The 16,822-nt window shown below is 42.5% G+C and overlaps 1 protein-coding gene across 3 annotated transcripts in view; it reads right to left on the bottom strand.

Moving 5' to 3' along the window:
- LOC126471125 (transcription factor CP2) overlaps window positions 1–16,822 on the bottom strand; it is a 941,484-nt gene that overhangs the window by 677,453 nt on the left and 247,209 nt on the right. Inside the window, exon 1 of one of the 3 annotated variants that reach the window (XM_050099207.1) lies at window positions 15,517–15,825. The exons of the other annotated variants lie outside the window; for them this stretch is intronic. The gene's annotated coding sequence lies outside the window, so the exon portion shown is untranslated. Of the gene's footprint in view, window positions 1–15,516; window positions 15,826–16,822 lie in introns of those variants that run through there. 3 annotated transcript variants of the gene reach the window in all.

Raw genomic sequence — 16,822 nt, 5'->3', positions numbered from 1 at the left:
AATGTTCGGGTCTGTTTGTTATCAGTAGGTCCAAGATGTTATCTCCACGAGTCGGTTCTCTGTTTAATTGCTCGAGGTAATTTTCGGATGTGCACTCAGTATAATGTCACTCGATGCTCTGTCCCTACCACCCGTCCTAAACATCTGAGTGTCCCAGTCTATATCTGGTAAATTGAAATCTCCACATAAGACTATAATATGCTGAGAAAATTTATATGAAATGTATTCCAAATTTTCTCTCAGTTGTTCTGCCACTAATGCTGCTGAGTCGGGAGGTCGGTAAAAGAAGCCAATTATTAACCTAGCTCGGCTGTTGAGTGTAACCTCCACCCATAATAATTCACAGGAACTATCCACTTCTACTTCACTAGAGGATAAACTACTACTAAGAGCGAAAAACACGCCACCACCGTTTGCATTCAATCTATCCTTTCTAAACACCGTCTGTGCCTTTGTAAAAATTTCGGCAGAATTTATCTCTGGCTTCAGCCAGCTTTCTGTACCTATAACGATTTCAGCTTCGGTGCTTTCTATCAGCGCTTGAAGTTCCGGTACTTTACCAATGCAGCTTCGACAGTTTACAATTACAATACCGATTGCTGCTTGGTCCCCGCATGTCCTGTCCTGACTTTGCCCCGCACCCTTTGAGGCTGTAGCCCTTTCTGTGCTTGCCCGAGGCCATCTAACCTAAAAAAACCATCCAGTCCACGCCACACAACCCCTGCTACCCGCGTAGCCGCTTGCTGCGTGTAGTGGACTCCTGACCTATCCAGCGGAACCCGAAACCCCACTACCCTATGGCGCAACTCGAGGAATCTGCAGCCCACACGGTCGCAGAACCGTCTCAGCCTCTGATTCAGACCCTCCACTCGGCTCTGTACCAAAGGTCCGCAGTCAGTCCTGTCGACGATGCTGCAAATGGTGAGCTCTGCTTTCATCCCGATAGTGAGACTGGCAGTCTTCACCAAATCAGATAGCCGCCGGAAGACAGAGAGGATTTCCTCCGATCCATAGCGACACACATCATTGGTGCCGACATGAGCGACCACCTGCAGATGGGTGCACCCTGTACCCTTCATGGCATCCGGAAGGAACCTTTCCACATCTGGAATGACTCCCCCCGGTATGCACACGGAGTGCACATTGGTTTTCTTCCCCTCTCTTGCTGCCATACGATTAGTTGATTGTTCACAGCGATGGTGCAAGAAAGTAAGATTTCTGATTTTAGTAATAAATGGAAACTGAACTACGAGCCTTGATGAATTTGCAAAGAAATCGATATTACATGAAGACCAAATTTTACACTAATGTTTTGGTATAACAAAGCTTTCCGCACCATGAGTGCCACATTTGTTAATTATCGTCCAAAAAGGAACCCGTGTTGATATTTCTAAGAAAATTTTAGAGTAAATTATTATCCACAATTTATCTTCCAGTGCTGGATACATGCTTCTTCCTCACTTTTCCAGCTTTCCCCTTTATATCGTCAATCCCTCTTTTACTCGGTCGTCCGCTAGCTACTTTCTTATTACGAGGAATTCAGCACAGAATCAACACAAAATTCCAATAATTTCGTCACGGTATATACTCGGCCCATCTCCATGTCAGTTTCGTAAGTCATTATCACTTCCTCAACTCCTTTTCCTCTGTTTCTTTTTCCGACCCTTGTTGTTATTCCAAGATGCATCTTACCACTGCTCGTTGGGCAACCCTCAATTTCTGAACTATCAAAGTATTTAACGTCCATGTTTCACTTCCATAAATTAGTACTGGCAGCATACACACGTTGAAGACCTTCCCTTTACGGCACATTAGTAATTCGGTTCTGAATAGAGCATTCAGCTTCCCAAACAAACACCCCAAGCCTTTCTATCTTTGATTTCTTTAAGTGTTCATCCACTTGTAATTTTCAGCGTCCTAAGTACATAAATTCGTCATTTTTTGAACTTCATCATTAATCCTTATTGCTCCAGGGTCGGCATACTGACTGTACGAAGGTAGTTCAGTTAAGATTTCTTCCTCACCCCAGTTTAATGATTCCTAGGCTTTTTCCGAGGCTACAGGAAATAGTTTTGGTGAAATGGCGTCCCTCTGCCTAACTCTTGTCCCAGTCCTGAACTTTTCAGTCTGTTATTGTAATCGAACAGGAACTGTAGAAAAACAATTTCTTCCAGGAATTCGTAAGGTGTAGTGCTTCAAGGTTACATTAGCAATGGCGGAACTATCACCAGGAGCACTACGCTTCTACCGTAGCTCCATATTAAAGATCAACAGTCTGATATACAGGCTAGCTTTGGAGTGGGTGTTAGGCAGTTCTTCACAAATTACAGATCAAATTATACGGGATTCCAAGACGTATTTTAAGGTGGCGTTACAGCGTCAGGTAAAGCATCCAGACAGGGCGTAAGTGACTGCTAGATCCAAAGCGAGTAAAGACTCCTCATGTGTAGATATTGCCGTGAATTTCCATGAAGAAATTGCTACACCATTTAATAAGCTTATGGGCACAAAAGAAGCTATGTACCTGGGAAAGCTAACTAATTAAGAGTGATTCAACCAAGGATGTTCAGGGCATATGTCAAGTCAATGGACTGATCGAAGCCTCTTCTCCAGTCTCTCATACATCAGTCTGTTATTGAAACTGAAGAATACACAAAGAGAGCCGGAACGTTAATTCTGCGTTTAAACATGCAATCATGCACGAATGCCTTACTTTCATTCGACCATTGTACCAACACACATTGGTGATACTGGAATAAGCTATCGTGGTGTTGAAATACAATAGAAACTACTCAACCAAAAAACAGGGCAGCAAACACCGACAGAATTCCTACTAGATTTTACAATGAATACTCTGTGGAATTAGCCCCCTTGCTATATCACTTTTATGGAAAATCTCTCACGCATGAGAGGTTGCGCTTGTTTAGGAAATAGAGTAGCTTATCCTTATTTATAAAAAAATGGTAAAATAACGGACGCCGTAATTTATTCATCAGTATCTATAACATCTATTTGTTTCAGGATCCTAGAAAATATGTTAAACTAAACTGTAATGGCATTTCTTGAGGACTATAAACTTATTTACCTCCTGCAGTCGGCGTGGATGGAGAAGACACGATTCTTGGAAAACATAGCTGACGTTTCACGTACTATGACGAAACCGAACAGGTGGAATCCGTCTAAATTCATTTCCGAAAGGTGTTCGACAGCGTACAGCACTCCGGACAACAATCAAGATACGATCATACAAAGTAGCTTGGTCAAATAATTTTTAAGCGATAATACCAGTACGTTATATTGGACAGCGAGTTTTCAACAGAAACGAAAAGATCGGCTGTACCCCACAAGCACTCTCCAATTTTTTGCTCATGAGGCAATTATCTATAGCAAAATATCGTTGCTGGGTGATTTGAAGGTAAATCAAACCACTTGGACAAAATTTCTATTTGATGTACAGGAAGTCATTTTTTTAAAATGTTGATAAGCTCAAGATAATGTCCATAAAGGAGGAACCGGCAGCTATGTGATATAGAATAATAATTGTGAACTCTGATGCGTGTTACGTTGCATAAATGAATAGGACTAATTCGATGAAATAATAATAATGTAAAAGTTGAATAGAACGCCCTGATAGGCGCGAAGAATTCGAGGAAAGTGCTGTAAAACTGAAGGAAACCGCATACAAGACAATAATGCAACTTACTCCAGAGTACAGCTCCAGTGCGTGGGATCTTATCAAGTAGACAAGTCAACAGATACCGAAGAAGTTAATAAAGAGGGATGATCAGGATTTAACGTCCCATCACCGAAGAGGTAATTAGACAAGGGGCCCTTTTTCCCTCGAAACCCTGTTGGATAAATTAGAAGAACTGGTATTCGAGGTGCTCTGTACAACAACAACAAACTACCTCCATAGTGTATCTCTCATAAGGATCATGAAAATACGATAAGGCAGATTTGGTCGCGTAGATGCGCATACAAGCAGTAAAAGCTCACGCCATACGCAAGTGGAATGGTACAGCGGGTTAATATTAGTATGAAATGCCCACTGTCACACACTGAACCGTGGCCTGTGGTATATGCATGCAGCTTCACATCTGTGACATACGCCTAATTGATGTAACATTATACACAGGACAAACTGCTACTTCATGAGGAATTACATTATGGACACCGACCTTTCGCCCAGTTCAAACTAAGTGACTTAGCAATAAACGCTTCTTAGTGGCCGGCCGCGGTGGCCGATCGGTTCTAGGAGCTTCAGTCCGGAACCGCGCGACTGCTACGGTCGCAGGTTCGAATGCTGCTTCGGGCATTGATGTGTGTGATGTCCTTAGGTTAGTGAGGTTTAAGTAGTTCTAAGTGACTGATGACCTCCGATGTTAAGTCCCATAGTGCTCAGAGCCATTTGAGCTTCTTCGTGTCAACGAGATGCGTCGTTTACTGCAGGCAGACAACGACTAACAGCCTTCAACGCTTCTCTGTAAGTCGAACATGGCCGTCCAGGGGACCTTGTAGGTACTAGTCGCCGGTATTTATGATAATAATCTCTCTGTATCCTGTTCTGCATATCTTGGAAGTTCTGAATCATTTGCATTCTTCTTTTATGGAGTTCCAATTTTAGTCAAATAGCACGGTGGTTTTGTCGTAAGAACGCAAAATTTTCGTCCTTGTAGTTTTCTGAAATGTATTAAACATCGTTGAACATCTTTGGAAACATATAATCGCATTGAGAGACGTCCGCCCCGATAGCTGCGTGGTCAGCGTGACGGATTGCCGTGCTACGGTCCCGGGCTCGATTCCCGGCTGGGTCGGGGATTTTCTCCGCTCAGGGACTGGGAGTTGTGCTGTCTTCTTCATCATCATTTCATCCCCATCCAGCGCTCAGGTCGCCCAATTTGCGAATGTAGTAAGACCTGCACCAAGGCGGCCGGACTTGCCCCGCAAGGGGCCTCCCGGCCAATGACGCCAAACGCTCATTATTATTATATTGACAGACGATACTTTTCAAAATAAATATATCCGGCTCAGTCAATTACATATTTTCGTTTCTGATATTCACTCGTTACCACACGGAGAATTTTGTAAACACAGTCTCGAAAATTGTGTATACAGACACGTTACAGCAGGAAAGTGACGCACAGTATCGTAGTCAACCTTGAAGTTTGGTACCGGACGATCTAGGACAGCTAAAAGCTATCACGACTGTCAATAAAAGACGCGCGGAAATAATTTCATGGCGGCATTTAAAACTTTTCGGTGAACGTATAGGAAACTATTTGACTTCCCACCTGTTAATGTCTGAATTACGACGGTGGAAGGACGATTGGCGTTTAACTTCCCATCGACGACCATGTTATTAGAGACGTAGAAAACGCTTGATCCTGCATTTCACCACCACCACGGAAAATCTGAATCTGGATGTTCGGACACGAATTTGAGCCCCACTGCTCTTGAATATGATCCCAATACCATAATCGCTGCACCACCTCTCTGTGTCCATGATTATAGAGCCGCAAGCTGCAACAACAAATGCGGAGCAGTGCGGCGTGAGTCAGGCTGCGATTCACACATCCGATAGCCTTATCTCTTGCACTCGGAAAAAGCCATGTGGAGTCAGACAGGTATATACTATGTTGCTAAGGCTACTATCGATCACGTCATATCGTGCAGCAAATTGCAGATCCACTCACGTGTTTTCTACACCATTAAGGAAACCGTCTATAAACGAAAAGAAAACCGCAAAATAATAAGAGAATCGACCTTCTTTCGAAAGCAAAAATTATATATATATATATATATATATATATATATATATATATATATATATATATATGTGTGTGTGTGTGTGTGTGTGTGTGTGTGTGTGTGTGTGTGTGTGTACGTGGTGCAGAGTGTGTGTAATCAAAATAATCTTCCGGACACTCATCCAATGAGACATACAAAAACAGTAGTGGTGGTCTAATTAAAATGTTTAAAATTCCCTTTATTTTCTTACTGAGGAAAAGATTTACGATACCTGTTTAAGAAGACTCACTTTTTTCAGTTTTGACAATGAAACATTTTTATTTTTAAATCTGAGAGCCAACTGGTTTGTAAAGTATTACAAAATAACTCTTGTACCTGTTTTCAGTATGGTATGCGATATTCATTGTTCATTGGAGACTATACATAGTTTAAAAACAAATTTTCTTGGAGATGGAATGGTAGACAGAATTTGGTAACTATGCCATTTTATGCCAACTCCACCTAAAGTTTCAACTGCTGGCCACGAATGTGCTTGCAACAAGTCGTAAAGTACATTCACCGCTTGTTGCAGCAAACGGAAACAGGCAAATGTTATTTGTAATAATTTATAAAAAGATTCATTTATACTTTCAGCGCGTAATTACTTTCTTCTAAACTGGAATGAAATACCTTCTTCTAATAGCAAACGTAAGGATACGATAATTCCTCTCTATAACACCAGTTCTTTTTGAAAAAAACACACCCATTATACTACTAAATTTCAGATTCATTCCTAATGAGATAACCAGCCCAATAAAGGCAGAAATTTATTTTGGTATCGAAACGACACAAAATACCAAAAATACTTCCAGTCAAATGTTCAAAGGTCCGTTACAAAAATTGCCGAACACCTTGTTTCATTCTACTAGCAGATGCTTAGCCCTTGTCTCCACCAAAACACTCCCTTCCTCTATTTATGGACGTCTCTCAGCGATTTTTAAACTTTTGCTCTGCAGTCCTCCTTTTGGTGTCCTTCAGAGCTCGTGACGAAGTCGTCTTACCATTAATAACGTCAAAACAGTATTGGAATTTAAAAAACTGACTTTTGGAAATAAATGTGACGAGCTCATATATAAATATATAGCTGAGTGGGCAGTGCGCTGCCAGGTGAAGAAAAAATGAGTTATCTTCCCACTGTTGTTGTCTGCATTAGCGAATTTTTTTGCAACTTTTTCTAAACGCTTAGAGTGTAATGACGGTATATTTTTTGCTGTCTGCACAAAAATTCGCAAACTACGTCTCCACTGACACCGAAAAAAACTGCAAGTGTTAGTCTGACACTGAACTATTGAGCGTTTGTTACCCGTAGAGAACTTTTGCCAATCCGCTATGATAGCGTCCTTCCAAATGTTCCAAACCTAACACTTTCCTCCAGTAATGATACTTTGCATCAGTCACTTTACATAGTTTCATAACTGTTTACCTGCTTCGACGAACCATTGGACATCTTGAGTATAGCACGTGAAGCAACGTGCTAATACATTTTGTACAAGTAATCCGCACTTTGTCAATTTACAAGACATTTTAGCGTGCTCTGAAGATGAGCAATGTCTTGCAGAAACAAAGAATGCTTAGTGAACAGCAAAGTCATTTTACCAATCAAATAACACCTTTTGTCAATCACTGACGCCTCCATTCGACATTTCGTCAGAGTTTGCAATATCCGTTTATTGACTAAAGCTGTAGCCAAAATCGTGACATTTACAGTACATTCTGACTGAGTATATTTCTGGCAAAAATTTATTATTTCTTCAATATGTAACCATGGTTTTTGAAGCGCCATGTGTCCCAGGAGGAATAGTCAGTATTCGTGGGTGTGACAGGAACGATCATTTCGAGCAAAAAAAAACTCTAGTAAACATGGATTCTAAAATGAATAGCGACACACCTTAAGAGCTTAATCTTCAATATCGTGAAACAAATCACTTCTACTGCAAACTCTCTACTTCCCATATTTTAACAGATGGTAGTATGGACCGAAACAAAAAAATAGTTTAGTAAACATGGGCTCTAAAATGCATGGCTTAAGAGCTATGAACGATTGTTCAGTAGAAGATGTGTGTTTCACAGTAGCGAATATGAACAAGTGCTCACAGCTCTCAAGGTATGCATGTTTAATGCACTTTTTTTGTCCATTCTGATACCTCTCAAAAAATGGAAAGCAAAGGACTTGCAGTAGGAGAGATTTGTTTCACAGTATCGAAGATGATGTGCCCATAGCTCTTAAGGTATACATTTAAGAGCCCATGTTTACTAGACGTTTTTGCTTCGAATGATTGTTCCTGCCTTATCGCTGAACACTGACCATTTCTCCTGGGACATCCTGTATAAGAGATTATGATACTCGTAAGGGAATATGATTGTTTTCAAATTTAGGCGGAACAGCTGTTGCACGGACGGTATTTCGATTTGTTTCTATCGAATACCTCTTCCAGGGTCACATCGCGTGTGAGTGACCTTTCCGGCGATGAGCAGCGGCACGGTATAGCGAAACTTGCGCAAGAGAGCACATTCTTGGCGATACGCCCTCTACGTTCAGTTACCGCCCCTCGCGCCCCAACAACGTAGGCTTCCGTTTTTAGCCGTCGTCCAGAGAAATGAAACTTCATCCGCTGCGCTACGCTGTCGCTAAGAAAAGACATCACTTGAAGTTAATGCGTTCTCACCTTGCTGATTATGTTGAATGTGTCTTTGCGTCCCAATTCAAATGATTTACAAATGCATCTTGGACTTGGCAAAGGCAAATTTCATGTACTCGGGTGTGCATGTGGCGCAGAGCGGCATGCTGGATGAGTGGAGAGCCACTGAAGAGAGATTAACGCAGTCTTGCCGTACTGACTGCCAGCTAAGACATTCACAAGCCGTCTGTATCGAATACGTTTCCTATACATGGAAGAAACCTGTAGATACTACAAGGTATCAGACAGATTATATAATGGTAAGACATTTCCAGGGGCAGATGTGGACTCTGACCACAATCTATTGGTTATGAACTATAGATTAAAACTGAAGAAACTGCAAAAAGATGGGAATTTAAGGAGATGGGACCTGGATAAACTGACTAAACCAGAGGTTGTACAGAGTTTCAGAGAGAGCATAAGGGAACAATTGACAGAAATGGGGGAAAGAAATACAGTAGAAGGAGAATGGGTAGCTTTGAGGGATGAAGCAGTGAAGCCAGCAGACGATCAAGTAGGTAAAAAGACGATGGCTAGTAGAAATCCTTGGGTAACAGACGAATTATTGAATTTAACTGATGAAAGGAGGAAATAGCAAAATGCAGTAAATGAAGCAGGCAAAAAGGAATACAAACGTCTCAAAAATGAGATCGACAGGAAGTTCAAAATGGCTAAGCAGGGATGGCTAGAGGACAAATGTAAGGATGTAGAGGCATATCTTACTAGGGATAAGACAGATACTGCCTACAGGAAAATTAAAGAGACTTTTAGAGAAAAGAGAACCGCTTGCATGAATATCGAGAGCTCAGATGGAAAGCCAGTTCTAAGCAAAGAAGGGAAAGCAGAAAGGTGGAAGGAGTGTATGGAGGTTCTATACAAGGGCAATGTACTTGACGACAATATTATGGAAATGGAGAGGATGTAGATGAAGATGAAATGGGAGATATGATACTGAGTTAAGAGTTTGACAGAGCACTGAAAGACCTAAGTCGAAACAAGGCCCCAGGAGTAGACAATATTCCATTTGAACTACCGACAGCCTTGGGAGAGCCAGTCCTGACAAAACTACCATCTGGTGAGCAAGATGTATGAGACAGGCGAAATACTCTCAGACTTCAAGAAGAATATGATAATCCCAATCCAAAAGAAAGTAGGTGTTGACAGATGTGAAAATACCGAACTATCAGTTTAATAAGTCACAGCTGCAAAATACTAACACGAATTCTTTACAGACGAATGGAAAAACTGGTAGAAGCCGACCTCTGGGAAGATCAGTTTGGATTCCGTAGAAATATTGGAACACGTGAGGCAATACTGATCCTACGACTTATCTTAGAAGATAGATTAAGAAAAGGCAAACCTACGTTTCTAGCATTTGTAGACTCAGAGAAAGCTTTTCATAATGTTGACTGGAATACTCTCTTTCAAATTCTGAAGGTGGCAGGGGTAAAATACAGGGAGCGAAAGGCTATTTACAATTTGTACAGAAACCAGATGGCAGTTATAAAGAGTCGAGGGACATGAAAGGGAAGCAGTAGTTGGTAAGGGAGTGAGACAGCGTTGTAGCCTTTCCCCGATGTTATTCAATTTGTATATTGAGCAAGCAGTAAAGGAAACAAAAAAATTCGGAATAGGTATTAAAATCCATGGAGAAGAAATAAAAACTTTGAGGTTCGCCAATGACATAATTCTGTCAGAGACAGCAAAGGACCTGGACGAGCAGTTTAACGGAATAGACAGTGTCTTGAAAAGAGGAACATCAATGTTGTGGATTGGCAACAGAGCCAACCCACTATGAGAGGAAGCCGAAAGGCACGCGTTTTAGCTCACGCAGGCTGGCGTGAGGTCTGGAACAGGACAAGGAAGTTAGACTTTAGCAAAAAAGGACGTAGCTGTTGGAATACTTAACTTTAATCCGTAAATGGTGAACATCGCACTTGACGGTACATGTTTTACAGCATCAATAGTAACTGGTAATGGCGCCTTGCTAGGTCGTAGCAAATGACGTAGCTGAAGGCTACGCTAACTATCGTCTCGGCAAATGAGAGCGTATTTTGTCAGAGAACCATCGCTAGCAAAGTCGGCTGTACAACTGGGGCGAGTACTAGGAAGTCTCTCTTGACCTGCCGTGTGGCGGCGCTCGGTCTGCAATCACTGACAGTGGCGACACGCGGGTCCGACGTATACTAACGGACCGCGGCCGATTTAAAGGCTACCACCTAGCAAGTGTGGTGTCTGGCGGTGACACCACAATCAACAAAAGCACAACGCGGATAATGGAATGTAGTCGAATTAAGTTGGGTGATGCTGAGGGAATTAGATTAGGAAATGAGACACTTAAAGTAGTAAAGGAGTTTTGCAATTTGGGGAGCAAAATAACTGTTATGTCCAAGTAGAGAAGATATAAAATGTAGACTGGCAATAGCAAGGAAAGCGTTTCTGAAGAAGAGAAATTTCTTAACATCGAGCATAGATTTAAGTGTCAGGAAGTCTTTTCTGAAAGTGTTTGTATGGAGTGTAGCCATGTATGGAAGTGAAACATGGACGATAAATAGTTTGGCCAAGAAGAGAATAGAAGCTTTCGAAACGTGGTGCTACAGAAGAATGCTGAAGATTAGATGGGTAGATCACATAACTAATGAGGAGGTATTGAATAGAATTGGGGAGAAGAGAAATTTGTGGCACAACTTGACAAGAAGAAGGGATCGGTTGGTAGGACATGTTCTGAGACATCAAGGTATCATCAATTTAGTATCGGAGGGCAGCGTGGAGGGTAAAAATTGTAGAGGGAGACCAAGACATGAATACACTAAGCATATTCAGAAGGATGTAGGTTGCAGTAGGTACTGGGAGATGAAGCTTGCGCAGGATAGAGTAGCATGGAGAGCTGCATCAAGCCAGACTAGACTGAAGACAACAACAACAACAACAAATGGCATCTTTAACGAACAAGACAAAAAGTGAAGATAGAGCTGCGAAGACAAAAGCGGCGAAACTACACTTCCTAGAAATCAGAAAAAACACTTTTTATAATTATCGGCTGGAACCGACAGTAGCCTCATGACTTTTTTCTATAAAATTACTTTTACACTGCAGTTATCCTAATTTTCACCGAATAAAAACTAAAACAGTGAAGAAATCGAATATTCAGGTTCCATTTGAAGAATATCTTACCATAAAAGCTGAGAAAAATACACGAGAGACTTTTATAGAAAGGCATACGTTATATTGGACACCGTTGAAGTGCACACACATTGATCGATGAAGACATAAAATGTGTATGCTGTACTGCGTTTATCCAGCGAACCAATTTTCGGTTTACAGCGCCGCCGTCAGGCGGTATCTAAGTACCGTTGTCAAGGATGGTAGTAAGCGACTGAATATCTTTAAGAAAGACGTTACATTCGAAATCTGTGTTGTAAACACACTCTGTGTTGGAAACACACTCTGTGTAAAAGTCACCTTTTGCGTTGCAAAGGTCACATGGCAGAAAACATTAAAACTAAGCATCAAATAAATGTAAATAAAAAAATGAGCCAAATATCTAATTTGACTCACCCAATGTAGCCGACCCTGTTCTCTCCCATTACATTTATTAACCAGACTGGTATATTAGAACAATGATAGTCGGTTATTGTCTGACAATAGTCATGTAAACCGAAAACTAAATAAATACTGTACAACGTCCACAGTCCGTATTTTAATTGATATGCAATATATGAAATTTTCCTACCAATCACCAAGGGAAAAATCTATTATAAAGCAAAAAATTTTAATTCGTTTTAATTTTGTTCGCTTTAACCCCTAAATAATGGTAAATTTCACTTAATCATCGTGGCCACTGTTCGTTTCTTCATTATACACTCCTGGAAATTGAAATAAGAACACCGTGAATTCATTGTCCCAGGAAGGGGAAACTTTATTGACACATTCCTGGGGTCAGATACATCACATGATCACACTGACAGAACCACAGGCACATAGACACAGGCAACAGAGCATGCACAATGTCGGCACTAGTACAGTGTATATCCAACTTTCGCAGCAATGCAGGCTGCTATTCTCCCATGGAGACGATCGTAGAGATGCTGGATGTAGTCCTGTGGAACGGCTTGCCATGCCATTTCCACCTGGCGCCTCAGTTGGACCAGTGTTCGTGCTGGACGTGCAGACCGCGTGAGACGACGCTTCATCCAGTCCCAAACATGCTCAATGGGGGACAGATCCGGAGATCTTGCTGGCCAGGGTAGTTGACTTACACCTTCTAGAGCACGCTGGGTGGCACGGGATACATGCGGACGTGCATTGTCCTGTTGGAACAGCAAGTTCCCTTGCCGGTCTAGGAATGGTAGAACGATGGGTTCGATGACGGTTTGGATGTACCGTGCACTATTCAGTGTCCCCTCGACGATCACCAGTGGTGTACGGCCAGTGTAGGAGATCGCTCCCCACACCATGATGCCGGGTGTTGGCCCTGTGTGCCTCGGTCGTATGCAGTCCTGATTGTGGCGCTCACCTGCACGGCGCCAAACACGCATACGACCATCATTGGCACCAAGGCAGAAGCGACTCTCATCGCTGAAGACGACACGTCTCCATTCGTCCCTCCATTCACGCCTGTCGCGACACCACTGGAGGCGGGCTGCACGATGTTGGGGCGTGAGCGGAAGACGGCCTAACGGTGTGCGGGACCGTAGCCCAGCTTCATGGAGACGGTTGCGAATGGTCCTCGCCGATACCCCAGGAGCAACAGTGTCCCTAATTTGCTAGGAAGTGGCGGTGCGGTCCCCTACGGCACTGCGTAGGATCCTACGGTCTTGGCGTGCATCCGTGCGTCGCTGCGGTCCGGTCCCAGGTCGACGGGCACGTGCACCTTCCGCCGACCACTGGCGACAACATCGATGTACTGTGGAGACCTCACGCCCCACGTGTTGAGCAATTCGGCGGTACGTCCACCCGGCCTCCCGCTGCCCACTATAAGCCCTCGCTCAAAGTCCGTCAACTGCACATACGGTTCACGTCCACGCTGTCGGGGCATGCTACCAGTGTTAAAGACTGCGATGGAGCTCCGTATGCCACGGCAAACTGGCTGACACTGACGGCGGCGGTGCACAAATGCTGCGCAGCCTTCGCCATTCGACGGCCAACACCGCGGTTCCTGGTGTGTCCGCTGTGCCGTGCGTGTGATCATTGCTTGTACAGCCCTCTCGCAGTGTCCGGAGCAAGTATGGTGGGTCTGACACACCGGTGTCAATGTGTTCTTTTTTCCATTTCCAGGAGTGTAGATTGTCATTTCGGCCCAACACACCACCGAAGGCCGTTTAACATACCTGTGTTAGCCTCATTTAATGCAATCATAATCATCACAACGTATACCTAGCTGACAGGTGAAACATGCTACCTACGCTACATTTCTGAAAATGTAAGTGACGTCATGTTCCAAACCAACTTCATCATTCAGCAAGGCTGAGCACACGCCTCTGAAATAACTCCAGAGATGCTGGCACCTCGTTACCTCTCTTGTCAAGTAGCAGGTCTGGAGTGAGAGACTACAAGCTTTCTGGTCTCAGAAACCTGTACGTCAGTGTACAAATTCCAATCATTTATTTGTACAACCACCAGATCAGTCAACAACAAGAGCATCCTCCACAGCGAATACTTCATGTTCCATAGAGGTACCGACACCACACTGCAGGCTGAAAATTAAGAATAATCCTATCAACTCCATCACAATGCGCGGAGTGTGTCGAAAACACATTATTTATAAACGTTTCAAAAAATATGAATCTGTGAACTTATGCCTGTGGTGTGTGAATCTATACTGCTGTTGCAACGCTTCTTTCTGTAACTGCTGATACACTGAATGGAGCGCGGGAGGTTTCGTAGAATATTTATTTTGTAACACATTTTATGACACGTTACTTGTGTCTTGCAAGAAAATAAAACAATCAAGGTATAAAACACTGTAGATTTAGGCATAAGTATGGGATAAAAGTAGCACGGCTGTGAGAAAACGTTTTTTATGCAACCTTATGCAGTATTTGCACAAGCTGTGGTGTATATCTATTCCAAATCACGTAATTCTACAAAGAAAGTGATACTTACCAGAATACTTTTACAAACAAGAACCGTTGTCATATGTTTTGTGTAACATTTTAGTTCCATACAACCAAAATCGAGTACCCCGTCGAATCAAATGATGATAGATTTAAAACACGACAGATTCGGTTTCTGCATAAACCAGAAATTTTTTCTAAGTAGTGCTGGATATAAACGAAAATTATATCAAGCTGAAATGCATGCAAATCTAAACTACCGCCGAGTGGAGGCGTAAGATCTCGTTCGCTGACTACTTTGCTTGAGTATCTTTGGGGTAAAGAAGGCACAGTTTTTCTCTAGGCGTAGCTACTCGGGTATAAAGACTGACCTTTGCGAGAACAAAGCACGGTACGATACAAACTGCACCTGATTTGCTATCACGAAGCATCACTGAACGCGTACAACAAAATCTACGTATTGCTGAAATGTACGAACTCTTCAGATGACTTGTGGGAGTACGTACGATCGAGGAGGGCAGGGGATACGATTCTAGAGGTGACGAGATACTCTCAATAATTAACATATTGATCTAGAATTGGAACACACAAAAATAGCTGTTTTTAGTCACTTTTATGTTACTATTGCACTAAGCGTTTCGGTATTTAATTATTTTTTTATTTATCAAACATTTTGTTTACCAAACCGAAAGTGAGTTGTTAGGAAAATGGCTTGTGTCTCAACAGATATTAGTGACAGTCAAGGATATGCCTAACGCAAAACGATTTTTAGATTCATGGTTAATTTTCGACTTTTCTGGTCCACCACTTTTTCTTTAATTTTAGGTACTGCGTAATGCTTTCGAATGGTTAGTAAATGTTTTCAGTTTCTTACGAAATACTACCTGTTTTACGTATATCGTAACTACTGAAGAACAACATGCTGAAAGCTTAAAGGGATAACCAACTGACGTAAACTGAATCGCCTTCATGCCCAAAAGGGCGTATGCACTTACACGTCTTGTCTCAATCCAGTGTAATGTTGATGTCTGCGCAGATGAACGGCTCCGTCTCGTGGAGAATCTCCTCTTCAGATCCACAGACCACTAACACCTTTGCTACACAAAACGTTAACGACACACGTTAGTTTCTACGTCACTGACGATTCTCACACGCCTTCTCCAGATAGAACTTGCGCAGTTCTCGTTATCCAGAGCCGGGGCTTCTCTTCGGCACTACGATCGCATAGCAGATTAGCAAAACGCGAGATTTTTTAACGGCGGAGAAAGCGACCAGCTGAGTGTGTGCTGCTGCGCAGGCTACTGACCACTGGTTAGATAACGCGCCAGCCTTGTGACGTACCGGCCACGCCGGCGTATTTATAAATTGTGGCTCCCCGCGAGCCGGCGCGCAAGCGCCGCGCAGACACGCCCGCACAAAAATTGCGCGTTCAGCCCCACACGTGCTGCCCTCGCAACTTTCGCAAAAACATTCAGTGGTGATGCCAAACGCTCGGGGAAGGAAGGGCAGAATTTAACCCTCTAACGGTAAGGTTGGGGTTGGATCCGACCCCAGAGAGTCTGTTTTGTTTATAACTCCCCACTCCCTTTTCTGAGAACGCTGTGGTTCCAGCTACCCTGGCAGCCAGTCGTCCCGAGAACGCCGAGGAGGCCACGTCAGTCTGGTGAGTGACCTGCAGCTACCCTCTCTATCCGAAACCTACATTACCCGCGCTCGGGTTGGATCCGACCCCATCTTACTGTTTACGTCACACTTATTAGTTTCTTTTGTGGGGAGGATTCAACCCCATATTGATGTCTATATTACATCTAAGTTTTGTTTTCTCTTCTAGTATCTTACTAAAATGGCGCATCAACTTCTTAGAACTCCTGAGGAGATATACAACGAGTTTCTCCGACAGGAGGCTGAGTCAGAGGATGGCGACAATATCGATGCAGAATACTGTTCAGAAACCACCTATTACATTATGTGTACAAAGACATTTACTATAGAGAACCTTATATTTCGAAACTGCTGACACTATAATTATTTTCTACAAGTAGTAAGAGATGTTTCTCATTTAGTTCCTAGCTTTGGAATTTCTAAAGCACTCAAGTTTCGAGTTGATGACTGAATCTATTGATTATTACTATGTTTTCAATAATTTTATAGACAATGTTTCTATTAAGGTATTTTTTTGTAATAAAATTCCTATTTTTTCCAAAGTACTTTATATTCTTACTTATTGACTATAAAAATAAAAAAACTTGTTATAACAAATATTATATGTGTTTAATTGATAATAAAACTTTTTCCCAGTTT

The sequence above is a fragment of the Schistocerca serialis genome, chromosome 3 (assembly GCF_023864345.2).
Source record: "Schistocerca serialis cubense isolate TAMUIC-IGC-003099 chromosome 3, iqSchSeri2.2, whole genome shotgun sequence".
Taxonomy (NCBI): domain Eukaryota; kingdom Metazoa; phylum Arthropoda; class Insecta; order Orthoptera; family Acrididae; genus Schistocerca; species Schistocerca serialis.
Note: the sequence above shows the minus strand (reverse complement) of the source record. Positions and strands in the feature narration are given on the sequence as shown.